General features: G+C 42.2%; 1 protein-coding gene across 2 annotated transcripts in view; it reads right to left on the reverse strand.

The window, feature by feature from the left end:
- The window catches only part of olfm2a (olfactomedin 2a), a gene marked incomplete at both ends in the record, with an annotated part of 68,830 nt that overhangs the window by 60,220 nt on the left and 1,110 nt on the right, over window positions 1-7,500 (reverse strand). The gene's annotated exons all lie outside the window — the stretch shown is intronic.

Here is a 7,500-nt window from a genome sequence, read left to right on the forward strand (position 1 = left end):
GAAGTCCTGATAGATATGGGCTTAATATTGATGACATCAGGGGTCTCCATATATGGGCATAAAGGGGATTCTGTTAGAGTTGTTCCCATGACATCACAACATACAATATCTTGTATGCCCATACATGGAGATCCCTATCTGAACCAGCCACACAGATATGGGCCATTTCTTGGCCATCTGGCCAGTGATATATATCGATGACATCAGGGATCTTCATACAGTATATGGGCATAAAAGGGATTCTGGGGAATACCCATATATGGACTTTTACATAGTTGATGTCACCTGTGATGTCACAGTGATGTGTCAAGGGAACCAACCTATAGACTCTAAAAATGTGATATCCACACGGACAAGCTGTGATATTTCTCATGGTTAACTGCGACCTTTGGTCGCAACAATCACAACAATGTGGAAATACTCAGATACAAGTAAAAGTCAGGTGTTCAACTTTTACTTGAGTAAGAGTATAAAATCATTGGCATCAAAATACACTTAAAGTACTAAAAGTAAAAGTACTCATTATGCAGTATTTCACATGTTCGTCATGTATAAACAATTTTAATAGCCAAAGACAAAGTACAGTATATAAGGTTGAAGTGGTTAAGGGGTTTTCAAAGTGAGTGACAGGTCACCCTGGGGTGCCCTGTCACCCCAGGGTCATATTTTGACACTTAAAAAGATTTAGTATCATCTTAAACTTGAAGTACAAAGTCATTTTCAGTCAGTTCTAACCAAAATGGCTATTATCTCAGCGTTTTCCTCGCAGCATAATCACTACAATATGCCATAAATATAAGGTGCTTGGAGTGAAAGTTATGAATAATAATGTAAGGGTGCCTCGGATGAAAGCATATTTATAGGGGTGCCCTGAGCCAAAAAAAAACTTTTGGGAACCCCTGGGTTAAAGTACGTTTTGTTATATTCACATTCTTCAAAGTAACAAGTAACTAAAGTGTTCAAATAATTGTAGTGGAGTAAAAATTACAGTTGCAGTTAAGATGTAGTGGAGTCCGAGTGGAAGTAAAAGTATTGAAAATTGTAAAAACTCCAGTAAAGTACAGTACCTGTCCGAGTAGATGTACTTATTACTTTACACCACTGGTTCCTGGAACCCTGTCCAGCTCTGGGCGAGTGGGCGCCTTGAATCCTTAAAACCCACTGTTGTAATATTACAACGTTTGTATTTTATCCAAAAAAAGGTTTAAATCATTTTATTTTAGCTCCCCCTACCACCTAAACATCACCATTGCATTCTATTGTTTAGTATTACAATGCCATTGGCCACAATATTTGCATATAAATACTCCCCACAGAGGCTGACATTCACACCCGCCACACCCGCTGACATTCCAGAGTTTTGACAAACAACATCTCACTTTTTCATAGAAGCTATTCCTCACAAAAACATAAGTAAAATGCCTGTTTTTGGTGATCATTAGAATGTATAGAACATGTACATATGTTATTATTGTGAAAGAATATCCCCATATGTAAATTAGAGCATGATTTATGATTTATGGCTATAAAATCTTACAAAAACATAAAAAAAGAAAAAAACATTACATTTTCCTCTGATTAGGACTCCTACAACACCATCTGATTTTTTTCAATTTTTGGGGGCAAGTAGAAATTAATTTGGGCCTTACAGGGTTAAGCCTTCCCTGCTTTGTGGCGCCCATGCTTTACTTTAACATTATCAAACTGCCATATGTGAAATGTCAAAAGCCCAATTATTACTCAGCCCTCGGGTTCATCCTGCCGCAGCATCTTTGTTAAAAAAAAATCATATTAAAGAAAAGAAAAACATATCATGACCCCCACTGGTTTTCCAATTAACACTGCTCTCTCTGCTCTCAACACTGCTTCAAATCTAATAGTGAGCAGAGGACAACCAAGGTCTGAACTCAAATAAACCTGTAAACATAAAAATTATAGCGCTCACATAAAGAAAGCTGTGAGAGGGGTCGGTCAGTCTTTAAACTCAACTTCATTAGATTGCATTGTGGAAGTGCTAAAGTTGACAGCTTTACACACGCCAACAAACGCGGCCACACGCTCCTCTGATTGCGGGAAATGGTTTATTTTCTTCTCCTGCCTCAGTGCTTTTCTTCAGAAATCAAAGTCAAGTCTTTTATGTGTTCCTCTCTTTCCCCGTCAAACTGGAACAGACTTGCACGTACACACAGTACTAACAGTACACAAGCGATTTTCAACCTTTTTTTAATATCAAGGTCTCCCAGTTTGATATGCATATTAGGCCCCATTTGATACTATTTTAATCCCAGGGACCACAATCTGCACTGTTAAAATCCTTGGTGTCAATTTAACTCTAAGAGCGTGCAAATGCTCTTAGAGTTCAAATGGAACCAAATTGGTTCCATTTGTATGCTCTCAGAGTTTTGGTTCCTAACTAGCAATCATTTGGATCCCCTGGATGGAACCCCTCAAGGAAACCTGGGGGTGGTGCCCGCTGGCCTAGTGGTCCAGGCGCATACCATATACTGTAGGCTATAATGCTTGACATCAATAAAGGCATAAAAGCCCCAAAACAAATCCCAGACCCCACATTGAGAAGCAATGGTGCATACACAATCACATAAAAATAAGAAGTGTATTTTGCACTATATGCTTATGCATTGTCGTCAGTTCTCAAAGTGAGGCCAGGGACCCCCTGGGGTCATTGGGGGTTCCAGGGGGGTCGTACTTCATACATACTTCATAGATTTAGCGGAACATGCGTGTGCATACCCACTCAGATGCATGCACATGCATTTGGATGGACATATGCTGTACACACACACGAGTACAATCTATCTGAAAAGAGCCAATAGAGAACCCAGCTTGGCCTCGCCTTATAGCCCAACTGGTACCATTTAAGTGTGAGAGTTGCAGGGCTTCATTGACTCATTAAGAAACATGGTTTTGCACTATCCAGATGTGTTCACGCATCCAGGCAATCTGGTGCCCACTTGGGTCACAGAACAGGCCCATATCGTCGTTGTCGGGTGAAAACCTTGTATGTCCAAAACCGTTCATTTTGCGTTTATCATTTTAAAAATGATTTAAACTAGTGAAAACAGCCGATCTACAAGCACACAACGCCTCGCGGTGCGAGGCGTTGTGTGCTTGTAGATCTGCTGTTTTCACTACCTTTGTGCGACGGCCTTGTATGATGAAGCAGGGCTTTGCTTTGCGAAAAAACGTACAAATTTGAAATTTGGAGATACGAGGTTTCCGCCCGACAACGACGATATGAAGTCTGTCAGATGTGCTCTCCTCAGCTGGTGGAAGGACGGGGGTAGAGAGCAAGTGAAGCAGAGGGTGATTCTAGCTCTGAGCAGTGGGAATATACCAGGACACATAGCATGCATGGAAGATGCTAGGGTGAGGAGTACTTTATCTCTTGGCACACTGGTGCCAGTTTCAAGACCATCTGAAGCTTTGATAAGAGCTCCACACATTAAAGGGACTCAAGATTGCTTCTAAAGATGGGCTTCTTGGGTGGTAAACACTATCACAGAGTGGAAGACTATTCCTGTGACTCCGAGGCGCACTGTCCCGACATCACCCGCTCGTAAACACGATGAGAAATATTTGCCAAAGACTTAATGGCGGCGTCGCCTTTTTTGAATTCGACATAATGAGGTTTTCTGCCACGAGCCTTGAATTCGAAATGGTTCGCCGAGAGCTTGGAGAGAAAACAAAGTTCAGACACAGCGAGTTAATGGCCTTCTCTTTGATTATCCCACAGACAAAGAGGGGCTTCCTGACTGCATCCAGTTAAAGAGGGACGTTATCAGGGCCACGCTGCTGAGGGAACAAGTCCAATCACAGCAACAGTCAGAGTAGCTGTGGGAGAAGATACTCTTCCCAACACTGTTCAATTATGGAGTTCAGGTTGGTAAATAATTCAGAAACACCTTATGCTTTGAAATCACTGCAGAGATTTGATCTTCGAGTTTTGACGTTGTTCTTCAAGACACATGCTGAGATTTCCCGCTGAGATTTAGAAATAATTGCGGAGCCCACTGGCCTACTGTTTGCATACTACTGATGGCATTGGCATACCACTTAGGCATTTCCACATAGGCATGGGTGCCTGGCGGCGGCGCTGGTTCGATTCCCAGTCCGCACGACCTTTGCTGTGTGTCACTTCCCATCTCTCCCCCCATTTCCTGTCAGTCTACTGAACTATCAATAAAAGCCCCAAAACAAATCTTTTAAAAAAAAGAGAGATTTAGAAAAAAACAATTTCAGGGTGTTTGTTGCTGCTGGATATGTCCCCACTCCCCAGACCCGACAGCAAGGCCAGCATTATTGTAAAGTTAATATTCTCATGCTCACACTATGTTTCTCCAAGGAGGTCAGAGTCCAATAATTCGTTGTTGGAAAAAAGTGGGGCGTAAATGCTTTAATGTGCAGCTATTAATGACAATGACAAGACCTTGAGGTAGAGTCTATTTCAGACAGATGGACCCACTACCCCAGAGACAATATAACTGAACAAACACACAAGACCCAGGCACACTCACAAAGACACGTGCATGCATGCAGCAGGCACGCACACATAAGCTCACACACACAGGCTCAATCATTTCAACTGAGCAAAGCATTTATTAATGGTGAAAATGCCATGCAAACACTCAAGCTAGAAGAAACAGACATCATTCAAAGCTAATGGTCTGGAAAATGCTAAAGTCATTCCCCTGTTTGAGAGTCCTCAGAGCCCGTCAACTGTGTCATATCTTCTGGATGCAAACAAAAAGTCTGAGACACCCAAATAGCACAGAACATGTATTGTGTGTGTGTGTGTGTGTGTGTGTGTGTGTGTGTGTGTGTGTGTGTGTGTGTGTGTGTGTGTGTGTGTGTGTGTGTGTGTGTGTGTGTGTGTGTGTGTGTGTGTGTGTGTGTGTGTGTGTGTGTGTGTGTACTTCCTTCCTTCGCATGTGTTACCAGTACTACTAATGGAGGCTCTGTTTCGTTTTGTGTAGCACAATGGCTCTCAAACTTCTTTTATTTCAAGGGCTCCCATAACTCTGAGAGTGTACAAATGGACAGATAAATTTGGTTCCATATTTTGTACAATCTCAGAGTTACACACCTGTAAGAGGCCATTTATATGGGCATAAAAGGGATTGTATGTTGTGATGTCATGGGAACCAATCTAACAGAATCCCTTTTATGGAGATCCCTATGGAGATCCCTGATGTCATCAATATTAACACATCGGGTGCCCCTGGATTGAGCCCCATTTATCCCTGCCCAGGCCCACCACCATTGTATTGAATCCGGCCCTGCTGCGTCAATGCATGCGTCATGACGCCACTTGGTCACATGAGCGCAGACAGGATGTTGTTGTGTAACTTTCTGTATGGACCAGTGTTGATCATAACTGTTCATTGCCGATCAAAATTTGGACATTTTGCCGCACCCCGCCACAGTTTTAGCCATAAAACAAACATCAGAGATAAAGGGCGTTAAAGATGGGGAAATGCATTGGAGTATATGGAGAAAAACGGCCGCACGATGCTCTCAGCGTCGACTCGAAGCGTCTAGCGGCTAATGGGCTACATCCAGGCGTAGCCCCAACCTAACGGTGAGATTTAAAGTTAATACTGTACTAAATACAGTAAACACGTCAAAACGTCGTGGGCCTCCAGCGACATCAAAGAGTTTGACGCGTGGGCACCCGGTGAGTTAAGCCCATATGTAACTTCATTTGGGAATGCCATATTTGTGTGGCTGGTTCAGACAGTGATCTCCATGTATGGGCATAAAAGGGATGTACCATATACAGTACATGGATCTCCATATATGGGTACCAGGGGTCTCCATATACTGTATGGGTAACTGGTCCGATATACATCACTGGCCAGATGGCCAAGAATTGGCACAACCTAAAGGGCGAGGTCGCCCTGAGGAGTCTTACTAGTATCAGCACCATGACTCTGTTTGACCAGAATGGTACAGAGCCTTCATTAGTATTGGTAACATCCTGTGACGGAAGCAAGGAATAGTCCCAATTTATTTCGAATATGGCTGCTGTGCATAGAGCCCATTACTGCTACGCCAGCCCTAGCGTCTCATTCTGGACACGTCATTAGGCGGACATTCTTCAAGAATAGATTATCTACAAGCTCACAATGAGTCGTAACGAGATGCCTTGTTGACGTGATGTAAAGGGAAGAGGGAGGGGACCAAGAATAGATCCCTCAACAAAGCATAAGGGTTAACTCTCATAGCATATTCATTCTGTGTATGGACCAGGGATAAAATGACACATTTAGGGTGCAAAATACAGGGCAGCTAATTGAGACTTTATCCCCCCCACGGTGGAAGTTCAAATAAAAGGTAAACTATTTTAATATATATTCGAATGTGATTCCCCAGCCCTGTCTGAAGTATGATACAATTTCAAAGGGTTTCTCAAAGTTGAGAAAGCCTGTGCAACTCAAGCTTAACTTCAGCTCATTCATTTAGCACATTAATTGTCAAGAGAGAATGTACTGTAACTAGACAGGAAACCTTTCTTGTAATTTAAGTAAATAGAATTGTGTTAAATGCCTCATGAATTCATTTGCCACGGCAATTGATTTTTGTCGTTTATCCAGATTGCCGTTGAATTGATGCTGTAGGGTGAAAATCGCATTACTCCAGTTTTGGTGGTTTTCATTTTAATTTCTTTTTTATTCATGTCAAGGATTACATTCTCCTCTACGGGTTGAGAAAATCCTATGGGATAAAACATGACTGACTGACTTACAATTAGAGATTGTTGTAGCGGTACGTATATTTAATAGAGTGAATTGTAGTTTACTAGTTTACAACTTTAATCCTTTATACTTTGTTGACCGGAGTCCCCCAGGGGTCTATTCTAGGCACTCTATACTTTCTTACCTCTACACATGAAAATAGCAGATCTACAAGTTTGCGATGCATTGTGAGCTTGTAGATCTTCTATTTTCACAAGATTTTTGCTTCACGATATAGGGAGACCAGGGTTCAAGTGGATGATGAGATAATGACCTCAGAAAATCTCAATGTATAAAATCAGTGGTTCTCAAAGTGGAGTTCTGGGACCCCCCATTAACCCATTAAAACCAGGAAAGCATCAGTGTAATTTTAGATTTTTGCTTTGGCTATTCAAAAATAGCAGATCTACAAGCTCACAGCGTGTCACTTCGTGCAGCGCTGAGAGCTTGTACATCTGCTATTTTTGAACATTTTTGGAAAAATCTTGAAAGTGTGATAACTACTGAAGAATCAGCCTCAGGTGTATAGGGTTAATAACCACTGTTCTACAAATCACACAAACATCACACACTGCATACAGTAAATGTAACTGCAACTGTAACCAACAACCTACACCCTGGCTCCTACCATCCCCACCAAAAGGCTTTTTTAGAAATGTCAGCCGCTGCCTCTCTAACATTCTCTGCACGTCCCTGCCCCCACCCCCACCCCCACCCCATGATCTCTGGTTCTGAACGCCATCAT

Source organism: Nannobrachium achirus (genome assembly GCF_963921795.1).
Source record: "Nannobrachium achirus genome assembly, chromosome: 4".
In the NCBI taxonomy this organism is placed as follows: Eukaryota; Metazoa; Chordata; class Actinopteri; order Myctophiformes; family Myctophidae; genus Nannobrachium; species Nannobrachium achirus.